Raw genomic sequence first — 14,796 nt, 5'->3', positions numbered from 1 at the left:
ACTAGAGTCTAGAAGGAAGTAGACTAGAACTAGAGAACTAGTGTCTAGAGGAAGTAGACTAGAACTAGAGAACCAGAGTCTAGAAGGAAGTAGACTAGAACTAGAGAACTCGAGTCTAGAAGGAAGTAGACTAGAACTAGAGACTAGAGTCTAGAGGAAGTAGACTAGAACTGTGAGTCTAGAGGGAAGCAGACTAAGAACTAGAGTCTAGAGGGAAGTAGACTAGAACTAGAGGAGACTAGAGTCTAGAGGGAAGTAGACTAGAACTAGAGAACTAGAGTCTAGAAAGAAGTAGACTAGAATCCAGAGAAATAGAGTCTAGAGGGAAGTAGACTAGAACTAGAGAACTAGAGTCTAGAGGGGAAGTAGAACTAGAACTAGAGTAGACTAGAACTGAGAACTAGGAGAGTAGACTAGAACTAGAGAACTGAGTGTCTAGAGGGGAAGTAGGAACTAGAGAACTAGAGTCAGGAAGACTGGAACTGAGAGCCAGAGTCTAGAGGGAAGTAGACTAGACTAGAAACTAGAGTCTGGGAAGCAGACCAGAACTAGAGAACTAGAGTCTAGAGGGAAGTAGACTAGAACTAGAGAACTAGAGTCTAGAAGAAGTAGACTAGAACTAGGGATTGTTCAGAGAATCAGTGTCTAGAAGGGCACTAGAACTAGAGCTCTGAGGGAAATAGACTAGAACTAGAGAACTAGAGTCTAGAGGAAGTAGACTAGAACTGAGAGAACTAGAGTCTAGAGTGAAGTAGACTAGAACTAGAGAATCAGAGTCTAGAAGGAAGTAGACTAGAACTAGAGAACTAGTGTTCAGAGGAAGTAGACTAGAACTAGGAGAACTAGAGTTCAGAGGGAAGTAGACTAGAACTAGAGAACTAGAGTCTAGAAGCAAAGTAGACTAGAATAGACTAACCAGAGTCTAGAAGTAGACTAGAACTAGGTCTAGAGGGAAGTAGACTAGAACTAGAGAACGAGAGCTAGAACGGGAACTAGAGTCTAGAGGGAAGTAGACTAGAACTAAGTCGGATAGACTAGAACTAGAGAACTAGAGTCTAGAGGAAGTAGACTAGAACTAGAGTCTAGAGGGAAGTAGACTAGAACTAGAGAACTAGAGCCTAGAAGGAAGTAAACTAGAACTAGAGTCTAGAAGGAAGTAGACTAGAACTAGAGCACTAGAGCCTAGAAGTAAGTAGACTAGAACTAGAGAACTAGAGTCTAGAGGGAAGTAGACTAGAACTAGAGAACTAGAGTCTAGAGGGAAGTAGACTAGAACGAGAGCACTAGAGTCTAGAAGGAAGTAGACTAGAACTAGAGAACCAGAGTCTAGAAGGAAGTAGACTAGAACTCGAGAACTAGAGTCTAGAGGGAAGTAGACTAGAACTAGAGAACTAGAGTCTAGAAGGAAGTAGACTAGAACTAGAGAACCAGAGTCTAGAAGGAAGTAGACTAGAACTCGAGAACTAGAGTCTAGAGGGAAGTAGACTAGAACTAGAGTCTAGAAGGAAGTAGACTAGAACTAGAGAACTAGAGTCTAGAGGGAAGTAGACTAGAACTAGAGTCTAGAGGGAAGTAGACTAGAACTAGAGAACTAGAGCCTAGAAGGAAGTAAACTAGAACTAGAGTCTAGAAGGAAGTAGACTAGAACTAGAGAACTAGAGCCTAGAAGTAAGTAGACTAGAACTAGAGAACTAGAATCTAGAAGGAAGTAGACTAGAACTAGAGAACTAGAGGAGTCTAGAGGGAAGTAGACTAGAACTAGAGCACTAGAGCCTAGAAGGAAGTAGACTAGAACTAGAGAACTAGAGTCTAGAGGGAAGTAGACTAGAACTAGAGTCTAGAAGGAAGTAGACTAGAACTAGAGTCTAGAAGGAAGTAGACTAGAACTAGAGGGAGCTAGGAGTCTAGAGGAAGTAGACTAGAACTAGAGTCTAGAGGAAGTAGACTAGAACTAGAGAAACTAGAGTCTCTAGTAAGGAAGTAGACTAGAACTAGAGAACTAGAGTCTAGAGGGAAGTAGACTAGAACTAGAGAACTAGAGTCTGAGGGAAGTAGACTAGAACTATGAGAACTAGAGCCTAGAAGTGATAGACTAGAACTAGAGAACTAGAGGAAGTAGACTAGAACTGAGAACTAGAGTCTAGAGGATAGACTAGAACTAGAGAACTAGAATCTAGAGGAAGTAGACTAGAACTAGAGAACTAGGAGGAGTCTAGAGGGAAGTGGACTAGAACTAGAGAACTAGGAGTCTAGAGGGAAGTAGACTAGAACTAGAGAACTAGAGTCTAGAAGGAAGTAGACTAGAACTAGAGAACTAAGAGTCTAGAAGGAAGTAGACTAGAACTAGAGAACTAGAGTCTAGAGGGAAGTAGACTAGAACTAGAGAACTAGAGTCTAGAAGGAAGTAGACTAGAACTAGAGAACTAGAGTCTAGAGGGAAGTGGACTAGAACTAGAGAACTAGAGTCTAGAGGGAAGTAGACTAGAACTAGAGCACTAGAGTCTAGAAGGAAGTAGACTAGAACTAGAGAACTAGAGTCTAGAAGGAAGTAGACTAGAACTAGAGCACTAGAGTCTAGAAGGAAGTAGACTAGAACTAGAGAACTAGTGTCTAGAAGGAAGTAGACTAGAACTAGAGAACTAGTGTCTAGAGGAAGTAGACTAGAACTAGAGTCTAGAGGGAAGTAGACTAGAACTAGAGAACTAGAGTCTAGAAAGAAGTATACTAGAACTAGAGAACTAGAGTCTAGAAGGAAGTAGACTAGAACTAGAGAACTAGAGTCTAGAAGGAAGTAGACTAGAACTAGAGAACTAGTGTCTAGAGGGAAGTAGACTAGAACTAGAGTCTAGAAGGAAGTAGACTAGAACTAGAGAACTAGAGTCTAGAAAGAAGTATACTAGAACTAGAGAACTAGAGTCTAGAGGGAAGTAGACTAGAACTAGAGTCTAGAGGAAGTAGAATTAGACTAGAGAATCAGAGTCTAGAAGGAAGTAGACTAGAACCAGAGAACTAGAGCTCCAGAGGAAGTAGACTAGAACTAGAGAACTAGAGTCTAGAGGGAAGTAGACTAGAACTAGAGAACTAGTGTCTAGAGGGAAGTAGACTAGAACTAGAGTCTAGAGGGAAGTAGACTAGAACTAGAGTCTAGAGGGAAGTAGACTAGAACTAGAGTCTAGAGGGAAGTAGACTAGAACTAGAGAACTAGAGTCTAGAGGGAAGTAGACTAGAACTAGAGAACTAGAGTCTAGAAGGAAGTTAGGACTAGAACTAGAGTCTAGAGGGAAATAGACTAGAACTAGAGAACTAGTGTCTAGAGGAAGTAGACTCTAGAACTAGAGAACTAGAGTCTAGAAAGAAGTAGACTAGAACCAGAAACTAGAGAACTAGAGTCTAGAAGGAAGTAGACTAGAACTAGAGAACTAGAGTCTAGAAGGGAAGTAGACTAGAACTAGAGAGTCTAGAAGGAAGTAGACTAGAACTAGAGAACTAGAGTCTAGAGGGAAGTAGACTAGAAACTAGAGAACTAGAGTCTAGAAGGAAGTAGACTAGAACTATAGAACTAGAGTCTAGAGGGAAGTAGACTAGAACCAGAGAACTAGAGTCTAGAGGGAAGTAGACTAGAACTAGAGAACTAGAGTCTAGAGGGAAGTAGACTAGAACTAGAGAACTAGAGTCTAGAGAAGTAGACTAGAGGGGACTAGACTAGAACTAGAGTCTAGAAGGAAGTAGACTAGAACTAGAGTCTAGAGGGAAGTAGACCAGAACCAGAGTCTAGAGGGGAAGTAGACTAGAACTAGAGAACTAGAGTCTAGAAGGAAGTAGACTAGAACTAGAGAACTAGAGGGAAGTAGACTAGAACCAGAGGGAAGAGACTAGAAACTAGAGAACTAGAGTCTAGAAGGAAGTAGACTAGAACTAGAGAACTAGAGTCTAGAAGGAAGTAGACTAGAACTAGAGAACTAGAGTCTAGAGGGAAGTAGACTAGAACTAGAGAACTAGAGTCTAGAAGGAAGTAGACTAGAACTAGAGTCTAGAAGGAAGTAGACTAGAACTAGAGAACTAGAGGTCTAGAGGGAAGTAGGAACTAGAACTAGACTAGAACTAGAGAACTAGAGTCTAGAGGGAAGTAGACTAGAACTAGAGAACTAGAGCCTAGAAGTAAGTAGACTAGAACTAGAGCACTCAGAGGCTAGAAGGAAGTAGACTAGAACTAGAGCACTAGAGTCTAGAAGGAAGTAGACTAGAACTAGAGAACTAGAGTCTAGAAGGAAGTAGACTAGAACCAGAGTCTAGAAAGCAAAGCATACTAGAACTAGAGAACTAGAGTCTAGAAGGAAGTAGACTAGAACTCGACTAGAGTCTAGAGTGAAGAGCCTAGAACTAGAGTCTAGAAGGGAAGTAGACTAGAACTAGAGAACTAGAGTCTAGAGGGAAGTAGACTAGAACTAGAGTCTAGAGGGAAGTAGACTAGAACTAGAGGAAACTAGAGCTCTGAAGGGAACTAGAGAACTAGAGTCTAGAAGGAAGTAGACTAGAACTAGAGAACTAGAGTCTAGAGGGAAGTAGACTAGAACTAGAGAGTCTAGAAAGAAGTAGACTAGAACTAGAGAACTAGTGGCCTAGAAGGGAAGTAGACTAGAACACTAGAGTCTAGAAGGAAGTAGACTATAACCCTAGAGAACTAGAGTCTAGAGGGAAGTAGACTAGAACTAGATAACTAGAGTCTAGAGGGAAGTAGACTGAACTAGAGAACTAGAGCCTAGAAGGAAGTAGACTAGAACTAGAGAACTAGAGTCTAGAGGGAAGTAGACTAGAACTATAGAAACTAGAGTCTAGAAGGAAGTAGACTAGAACCAGAGAACTAGAGTCTAGAGGGAAGTAGACTAGAACTAGAGAACTAGAGTCTAGAGGGGAAGTAGACTAGAACTAGAGAACTAGAGTCTAGAGGAAGTAGACTGAACTAGAGTCAGAGGGAAGTAGACTAGAACTAGAGTCTAGAGGGGAGACTAGAACTAGAGTCTAGAACTAGAGAACTAGAGTCTAGAGGGAAGTAGACTAGAACTAGAGTTCAGAGGGAAGTAGACTAGAACTAGAGTCTAGAGGGAAGTAGACTAGAACTAGAGTCTAGAGAAGTAGACTAGAATCAGAGAACTAGAGTCTAGAAGGAAGTAGACTAGAACTAGAGAACTAGAGTCTAGAGGGAAGTAGACTAGAACTAGAGAACTAGAGTCTAGAAGGAAGTAGACTAGAACTAGAGCACTAGAGTCTAGAAGGAAGTAGACTAGAACTAGAGAACTAGAGTCTAGAGGGAAGTAGACTAGAACTAGACTAGAACTAGAGAACTAGAGTCTAGAGGGAAGTAGACTAGAACTAGAGAACTAGAGCCTAGAAGTAAGTAGACTAGAACTAGAGCACTAGAGTCTAGAAGGAAGTAGACTAGAACTAGAGCACTAGAGTCTAGAAGGAAGTAGACTAGATCTAGAGAACTAGTGTCTAGAAGGAAGTAGACTAGAACTAGAGTCTAGAAAGAAGTATACTAGAACTAGAGAACTAGAGTCTAGAAGGAAGTAGACTAGAACTCGAGAACTAGAGTCTAGAGTGAAGTAGACTAGAACTAGAGTCTAGAAGGAAGTAGACTAGAACTAGAGAACTAGAGTCTAGAGGGAAGTAGACTAGAACTAGAGTCTAGAGGGAAGTAGACTAGAACTAGAGAACTAGAGCCTAGAAGGAAGTAAACTAGAACTAGAGTCTAGAAGGAAGTAGACTAGAACTAGAGAACTAGAGTCTAGAGGGAAGTAGACTAGAACTAGAGCACTAGAGTCTAGAAGGAAGTAGACTAGAACTAGAGAACCAGAGTCTAGAAGGAAGTAAACTAGAACTAGAGTCTAGAAGGAAGTTGACTATAACTCGAGAACTAGAGTCTAGAGGGAAGTAGACTAGAACTAGAGAACTAGAGTCTAGAGGGAAGTAGACTAGAACTAGAGAACTAGAGCCTAGAAGTAAGTAGACTAGAACTAGAGAACTAGAGTCTAGAGGGAAGTAGACTAGAACTAGAGAACTAGAGTCTAGAGGGAAGTAGACTAGAACTAGAGAACTAGAGTCTAGAGGGAAGTAGACTAGAACTAGAGAACTAGAGTCTAGAGGGAAGTAGACTAGAACTAGAGAACTAGAGTCTAGAGGGAAGCAGAATTAGAACTAGAGAACTAGAGTCTAGAGGGAAGTAGACTTAGAACTAGAGTCTAGAAGGAAGTAGACTAGAACTAGAGAACTAGGAGTCTAGAAGGAAGTAGACTAGAACTAGAGAACTAGAGTCTAGAAGTAAGTAGACTAGAACTAGAGAACTAGAGTCTAGAAGGAAGTAGACTAGGAACTAGAGAACTAGTGTCTAGAAGGAAGTAGACTAGAACTAGAGAACTAGAGTCTAGAGGGAAGTAGACTAGAACTAGAGAACTAGAGCCTAGAAGTAAGTAGACTAGAACTAGAGAACTAGAGTCTAGAAGTAAGTAGACTAGAACTAGAGAACTAGAGTCTAGAAGGAAGTAGACTAGAACTAGAGAACTAGAGTCTAGAAGTAAGTAGACTAGAACTAGAGAACTAGAGTCTAGAGGGAAGTAGACTAGAACTAGAGAACTAGAGTCTAGAGGGAAGTAGACTAGAACTAGAGAACTAGAGTCTAGAAGGAAGTAGACTAGAACTAGAGTCTAGAAAGAAGTATACTAGAACTAGAGAACTAGTGTCTAGAAGGAAGTAGACTAGAACTAGAGAACTAGAGTCTAGAGGAAGTAGACTAGAACTAGAGAACTAGTGTCTAGAAGGAAGTAAACTAGAACTAGAGTCTAGAAAGAAGTATACTAGAACTAGAGAACTAGAGTCTAGAAGGAAGTAGACTAGAACTAGAGTCTAGAAAGAAGTATACTAGAACTAGAGAACTAGAGTCTAGAAGGAAGTAGACTAGAACTACAGAACTAGTGTCTAGAAGGAAGTAGACTAGAACTAGAGAACTAGTGTCTAGAAGGAAGTAGACTAGAACTAGAGAACTAGAGTCTAGAAAGAAGTAGACTAGAACTAGAGAACTAGAGTCTAGAGGGAAGTAGACTAGAACTAGAGAACTAGAGTCTAGAGGGAAGTAGACTAGAACTAGAGTCTAGAGGGAAGTAGACTAGAACTAGAGTCTAGAGGGAAGTAGACTAGAACTAGAGTCTAGAGGGAAGTAGACTAGAACTAGAGTCTAGAGGGAAGTAGACTAGAACTAGAGAACTAGAGTCTAGAGGGAAGTAGACTAGAACTAGAGAACTAGAGTCTAGAAGGAAGTAGACTAGAACTAGAGAACTAGTGTCTAGAAGGAAGTAGACTAGAACTAGAGTCTAGAGGAAATAGACTAGAACTAGAGAACTAGAGTCTAGAGTGAAGTAGACTAGAACTAGAGAACTAGAGTCTAGAGTGAAGTAGACTAGAACTAGAGAACTAGAGTCTAGAAGGAAGTAGACTAGAACTAGAGAACTAGTGTCTAGAGGAAGTAGACTAGAACTAGAGAACTAGAGTCTAGAGGGAAGTAGACTAGAACTAGAGAACTAGAGTCTAGAAGGAAGTAGACTAGAACTAGAGAACTAGAGTCTAGAAGGAAGTAGACTAGAACTAGAGAACCAGAGTCTAGAGGGAAGGAGACTAGAACTAGAGAACCAGAGTCTAGAGGGAAGTAGACTAGAACTAGAGAACTAGAGTCTAGAAGGGAAGTAGACTAGAACTAGAGAACTAGAGTCTAGAGGGAAGTAGACTAGAACTAGAGTCTAGAGGGAAGTAGACTAGAACTAGAGTCTAGAGGGGAAGTAGACTAGAACTAGAGTCTAGGTTGACTAGAACTAGAGACTAGAGTCTAGAGGGAAGTAGACTAGAACTAGAGTCTAGAGGGAAGTAGACTAGAACTAGAGTCTAGAGGGGAAGTAGACTAGAACTAGAGTCTAGAGGGAAGTAGACTAGAACTAGAGTCTAGAGGGAAGTAGACTCAGAACTAGAGTCTGAGGGAAGCAGACTAGAACTAGAGAACTAGAGTCTAGAGGGAAGTAGACTAGAACTAGAGAACTAGAGTCTAGAAGGAAGTAGACTAGAACTAGAGTCTAGGGAAATAGACTAGAACTAGAGAACTAGAGTCTAGAGAAGTAGACTAGAACTAGAGAACTAGAGTCTAGAGGGGAAGTAGACTAGAACTAGAGAACTAGTGTCTAGAGGGAAGTAGACTAGAACTAGAGAACTAGAGTCTAGAGGGAAGTAGACTAGAACTAGAGCACTAGAGTCTAGAGGGAAGGTAGATAGAACTAGAGTCTAGAAGGAAGTAGACTAGAAACTAGAGAACTAGAGTCTAGAGGGAAGTAGACTAGAACTAGAGAACTAGAGTCTAGAAGGAAGTAGACTAGAACTAGAGAACTAGAGTCTAGAGGGGAAGTAGACTAGAACTAGAGAACTAGAGTCTAGAGGGAAGTAGACTAGAACTAGAGAACTAGAGTCTAGAAGGAAGTAGACTAGAACTAGAGAACTAGAGTCTAGAGGGGAAGTAGACTAGAAACTAGAGAACTAGTGTCTAGAAGGAAGTAGACTAGAACTAGAAGTCTAGAAGGAAGTAGACTAGAACTAGAGAACTAGAGTCTAGAAGGAAGTAGACTAGAACTAGAGAACTAGTGTCTAGAGGGAAGTAGACTAGAACTAGAGTCTAGAGGGAAGTAGACTAGAACTAGAGAACTAGAGTCTGAGGGGAAGTAGACTAGAACTAGAGAACTAGAGTCTAGAAGGAAGTAGACTAGAACTAGAGAACTAGTGTCTAGAAGGAAGTAGAACTGGAACTAGAGTCTAGAGGGAAATAGACTAGAACTAGAGAACTAGAGTCTAGAGGAAGTAGACTAGAACTGGAGAACTAGAGTCTAGAGTGAAGTAGACTAGGACTAGAGAACTAGAGTCTAGAGAAAGTAGACTAGAACTAGAGAACTAGTGTCTAGAGGAAGTAGACTGGAACTAGAGAACTAGAGTCTAGAGGGAAGTAGACTAGAACTGGAGAACTAGAGTCTGAAGGAAGTAGACTAGAACTAGAGAACTAGAGTCTAGAAGGAAGTAGACTAGAACTAGAGAACTGGAGTCTAGAGGGAAGTAGACTGGGACTATAGAGGGAAGTAGGCTAGAACAGAGAACTAGAGTCTAGAAGGAAGTAGACTAGAACTAGAGAACTAGAGTCTAGAGGGAAGTGGACTAGAACTGATTCAGAGTCTAGAGGGAAATAGACTAGAACTAGAGAGTGTCTAGAGGGAAGTAGACTAGAACACTAGAATCTAGAGGGAAGTAGACTAGAACTAGAGAAACTAGAGTCTAGAGGGAGAGTAGACTAGAACTAGAGTCTAGAGGGAAGTAGACTAGAACTAGAACTAGAGTCTAGAGGGAAGTAGACTAGAACTAGAGAACTAGAGTCTAGAAGAAGTAGACTAGAACTAGAGTCTAGAGGGAAGTAGACTAGAACTAGAGTCTGGGGTCTGGAAGTAGACTAGAACTAGAGAACTAGAGTCTAGAGGGAAGTAGACTAGAACTAGAGAACTAGAGTCTAGAGGGAAGTAGACTAGAACTAGAGTCTAGAGGGAAATAGACTAGAACTAGAGAACTAGAGTCTAGAGGAAGTAGACTGGAACTAGAGAACTAGAGTCTAGAGGGGGAAGTAGACTGGAACTAGAGAACTAGAGTCTAGAGGGAAGTAGACTAGAACTAGAGAACTCTAGAGGGAAGTAGACTAGAACTAGAGCACTAGAGTCTAGAGGAAGTAGACTAGAACTAGAGTCTAGAGTCTAGAGGAAGTAGACTAGAACTAGAGAACTAGTGTCTAGAAGGGAACTAGAACTAGGAACTAGACTAGAACTAGAGTCTAGAAGGGAAGTAGACTAGAACTAGAGAACTAGAGTCTAGAGGGAAGTAGACTAGAACTAGAGAACTAGAGTCTAGAGGAAGTAGACTAGAACTAGAGAACTAGAGTCTAGAGGGAAGTAGACTAGAACTAGAGAACTAGAGTCTAGAGGAAGTAGACTAGAACTAGACTAGAGGGAAGTAGAACTAGTGTCTAGAAGGAAGTAGAAGTAGAACTAGAGAACTAGAGTCTAGAAGGAGTAGACTAGAACTAGAGAACTAGAGTCTAGAAGGAAGTAGACTAGAACTAGAGAACTAGTGTCTAGAGGAAGTAGACTAGAACTAGAGAACTAGAGTCTAGAAGGAAGTAGACTAGAACTAGAGAACTAGTGTCTAGAGGAAGTAGACTAGAACTAGAGAACTAGAGTCTAGAAGGAAGTAGACTAGAACTAGAAACTAGAGTCTAGAGGGAAGTAGACTAGAACTAGAGAACTAGAGTCTAGAGGGAAGTAGACTAGAACTAGAGGAACTAGAGAAAGTAGACTAGTGTCTAGAGGGAAGTAGACTAGAACTAGAGAACTAGAGTCTAGAGGGAAGTAGACTAGAACTAGAGAACTAGTGTCTAGAGGAAGCAGACTAGAACTAGAGTCTAGAGGAAGTAGACTAGAACTAGAGAACTAGAGTCTAGAAGGAAGTAGACTAGAACTAGAGAACTAGAGTCTAGAGGGAAGTAGACTAGAACTAGAGAACTAGAGTCTAGAGGGAAGTAGACTAGAACTAGATAACTAGAGTCTAGAGGAAGTAGACTAGAACTAGAACTAGAGTCTAGAGGGGAAGTAGACTAGAACTAGAGAACCAGAGTCTAGAGGGAAGTAGACTAGAACTAGAGAACTAGAGTCTAGAAGGGAAGTAGACTAGAACTAGAGAACTAGAGTCTAGAGGGAAGTAGACTAGAACTAGAGAACTAGTGTCTAGAGGGAAGTAGACTAGAACTAGAGTCTAGAGTCTAGGGGGAAGTAGACTAGAACTAGAGTCTAGAGGAAGTAGACTAGAACTAGAGTCTAGAGGGGAAGTAGACTAGAACTAGAGAACTAGAGTCTAGAGGGAAGTAGACTAGAACTAGAGTCTAGAGGGAAGTTCAGAACTAGAGTCTAGAGGGAAGTAGACTAGAACTAGAGTCTAGAGGAAGTAGACTAGAACTAGAGAACTAGAGTCTAGAGGAAGTAGACTAGAACTAGAAACTAGAGTCTAGAGGGAAGTAGACTAGAACTAGAGAACTAGAGTCTAGAAGGAAGTAGACTAGAACTAGAGAACTAGAGTCTAGAAGGAAGTAGACTAGAACTAGAGAACTAGAGTCTAGAGGGAAGTAGACTAGAACTAGACTAGAACTAGAGTCTAGAGTGAAGTAGACTAGAACTAGACTAGAACTAGAGTCTAGAGGGAAGTAGACTAGAACTAGAGAACTAGAGTCTAGAGGGAAGTAGACTAGAACTAGAGAACTAGAGTCTAGAAGGAAGTAGACTAGATCTAGAGAACTAGTGTCTAGAAGGAAGTAGACTAGAACTAGAGTCTAGAAAGAAGTATACTAGAACTAGAGAACTAGAGTCTAGAAGGAAGTAGACTAGAACTCGAGAACTAGAGTCTAGAGGAAGTAGACTAGAACTAGAGTCTAGAAGGAAGTAGACTAGAACTAGAGAACTAGAGTCTAGAGGAAAGACTAGACTAGAGAACTAGAGTCTAGAGGGAAGTAGACTAGAACTAGAGAACTAGAGCCTAGAAGTAGACTAAACTAGAGAACTAGAGTCTAGAAGGAAGTAGACTAGAACTAGAGAACTAGAGTCTAGAAGGAAGTAGACTAGAACTAGAGCACTAGAGTCTAGAAGGAAGTAGACTAGAACTAGAGAACCAGAGTCTAGAAGGAAGTAAACTAGAACTAGAGTCTAGAAGGAAGTTGACTATAACCGAGAACTAGAGTCTAGAAGGAAGAGACTAGAACTAGAGAACTAGAGTCTAGAGGAAGTAGACTAGAACTAGAGAACTAGAGCCTAGAAGTGAAGTAGACTAGAACTAGAGAACTAGAGTCTAGAGGGAAGTAGACTAGAACTAGAGAACTAGAGTCTAGAGGGAAGTAGACTAGAACTAGAGAACTAGAGTCTAGAGGGAAGTAGACTAGAACTAGAGAACTAGAGTCTAGAGGGAAGTAGACTAGAACTAGAGAACTAGAGTCTAGAGGGAAGTAGACTAGAACTAGAGAACTAGAGTCTAGAGGGAAGACTAGAACTAGAACTAGAACTAGAGAACTAGAGTCTAGAGGGAAGTAGACTAGAACTAGAGAACTAGAGTCTAGAAGGAAGTAGACTAGAACTAGAGAACTAGAGTCTAGAAGGAAGTAGACTAGAACTAGAGTGTCTAGAAGGAAGTAGACTAGAACTAGAGAACTAGAGTCTAGAGGGAAGTAGACTAGACTAGAAACTAGAGCCTAGAGTAAAGTAGACCAGAACTAGAGAACTAGAGTCTAGAAGTAAGTAGACTAGAACTAGAGAACTAGAGTCTAGAGGGAAGTAGACTAGAACTAGAGAACTAGAGTCTAGAAGGAAGTAGACTAGAACTAGAGAACTAGAGTCTAGAGGGAAGTAGACTAGAACTAGAGAACTAGAGTCTAGAGGGAAGTAGACTAGAACTAGAGAACTAGAGTCTAGAAGGAAGTAGACTAGAACTAGAGAACTAGAGCCTAGAAGTAGACTAGAACTAGAGAACTAGAGTCTAGAAGGAAGTAGACTAGAACTAGAGAACTAGAGTCTAGAGGAAGTAGACTAGAACTAGAGAACTAGTGTCTAGAAGGAAGTAAACTGGAACTAGGTCTAGAAAGAAGTATACTAGAACTAGAGAACTAGAGTCTAGAAGGGAAGTAGACTAGAACTAGAGTCTAGAAAGAAGTAGACTAGAACTAGAGTCTAGAAGGAACTAGACTAGAGTCTAGAAGGAAGTAGACTAGAACTAGAGAACTAGAGTCTAGAAGGAAGTAGACTAGAACTAGAGAACTAGAGTCTAGAAGGAAGTAGACTAGAACTAGAGAACTAGAGTCTAGAAAGAAGTAGACTAGAACTAGAGAACTAGAGTCTAGAGGGAAGTAGACTAGAACTAGAGAACTAGAGTCTAGAGGGAAGTAGACTAGAACTAGAGAACTAGTGTCTAGAAGGAAGTAGACTAGAACTAGAGTCTAGAAAGTAGAACTAGAGAACTAGAGTCTAGAAGGAAGTAGACTAGAACTAGAGAACTAGAACTAGAGTCTAGAGGGAAGTAGACTAGAACTAGAGAACTAGAGAGGAAGTAGACTAGAACTAGAGAACTAGAGTCTAGAGGGAAGTAGACTAGAACTAGAGAACTAGTGTCTAGAAGGAAGTAGACTAGAACTAGAGAACTCTAGAGGAAATAGACTAGAACTAGAGAACTAGAGTCTAGAGTGAAGTAGACTAGAACTAGACTAGAACTAGAGTCTAGAGTGAAGTAGACTAGAACTATAGAACTAGAGTCTAGAGGGAAGTAGACTAGAACTAGATAACTAGAGTCTAGAGGGAAGTAGACTAGAACTAGAGAACTAGAGTCTAGAGGGAAGTAGACTAGAACTAGAGAACTAGAGTCTAGAGGGAAGTAGACTAGAACTAGAGAACTAGAGTCTAGAAGGAAGTAGACTAGAACTAGAGAACTAGAGTCTAGAAGGAAGTAGACTAGAACTAGAGAACTAGAGTCTAGAAGGAAGTAGACTAGAACTAGAGAACTAGAGTCTAGAGGAAGTAGACTAGAACTAGAGAACTAGAGTCTAGAGGGAAGTAGACTAGAACTAGAGTCTAGAGGGAAGTAGACTAGAACTAGAGTCTAGAGGAAGTAGACTAGAACTAGAGTCTAGAGGGAAGTAGACTAGAACTAGAGAACTAGAGTCTAGAGGGAAGTAGACTAGAACTAGAGTCTAGAGGGAAGTAGACTAGAACTAGAGTCTAGAGGGAAGTAGACTAGAACTAGAGTCTAGAGGGAAGTAGACTAGAACTAGAGTCTAGAGGGAAGTAGACTAGAACTAGAGTCTAGAGGGAAGTAGACTAGAACTAGAGAACTAGAGTCTAGAGGGAAGTAGACTAGAACTAGAGAACTAGAGTCTAGAAGGAAGTAGACTAGAACTAGAGTCTAGAGGGAAATAGACTAGAACTAGAGAACTAGAGTCTAGAGTGAAGTAGACTAGAACTAGAGAACTAGAGTCTAGAGGGAAGTAGACTAGAACTAGAGAACTAGTGTCTAGAGGGAAGTAGACTAGAACTAGAGAACTAGAGTCTAGAGGGAAGTAGACTAGAACTAGAGCACTAGAGTCTAGAAGGAAGTAGACTAGAACTAGAGTCTAGAAAGAAGTAGACTAGAACTAGAGAACTAGAGTCTAGAGGAAGTAGACTAGAACTGGAGAACTAGAGTCTGAAGGAGACTAGAACTAGAGAACTAGAGTCTAGAGGAAGTAGACTAGAACTAGAGAACTAGAGTCTAGAGGAAGTAGACTAGAACTAGAGAACTAGAGTCTAGAGGGAAGTAGACTAGAACTAGAGAACTAGAGTCTGAGGGAAGTAGACTAGAACTAGAACTAGTGTCTAGAAGGAAGTAGACTAGAACTAGAGTCTAGAAGGAAGTAGACTAGAACTAGAGACTAGAGTCTAGAAGAAGTAGACTAGAACTAGAGTGTCTGGGGAAGTAGACTGAACCAGAGAACTAGACTAGAAAGTAGACTAGAACCAGAACTAGAGTCTAGAAGGAAGTAGACTAGAACTAGAGAACTAGTGTCTAGAAGGAAGTAGACTAGAACTAGAGTCTAGAGTCTGAAATAGACTAGAACTGAGAACTAGAGTCTAGAGGGAAGTAGACTAGAACTAGAGACTAGAGTCTAGA

This window comes from Oncorhynchus gorbuscha, linkage group LG14 (genome assembly GCF_021184085.1).
Source record: "Oncorhynchus gorbuscha isolate QuinsamMale2020 ecotype Even-year linkage group LG14, OgorEven_v1.0, whole genome shotgun sequence".
In the NCBI taxonomy this organism is placed as follows: Eukaryota; Metazoa; Chordata; class Actinopteri; order Salmoniformes; family Salmonidae; genus Oncorhynchus; species Oncorhynchus gorbuscha.
The sequence above is the reverse complement of the archived record's forward strand: the minus strand, read 5'-3'. Positions refer to the sequence as shown.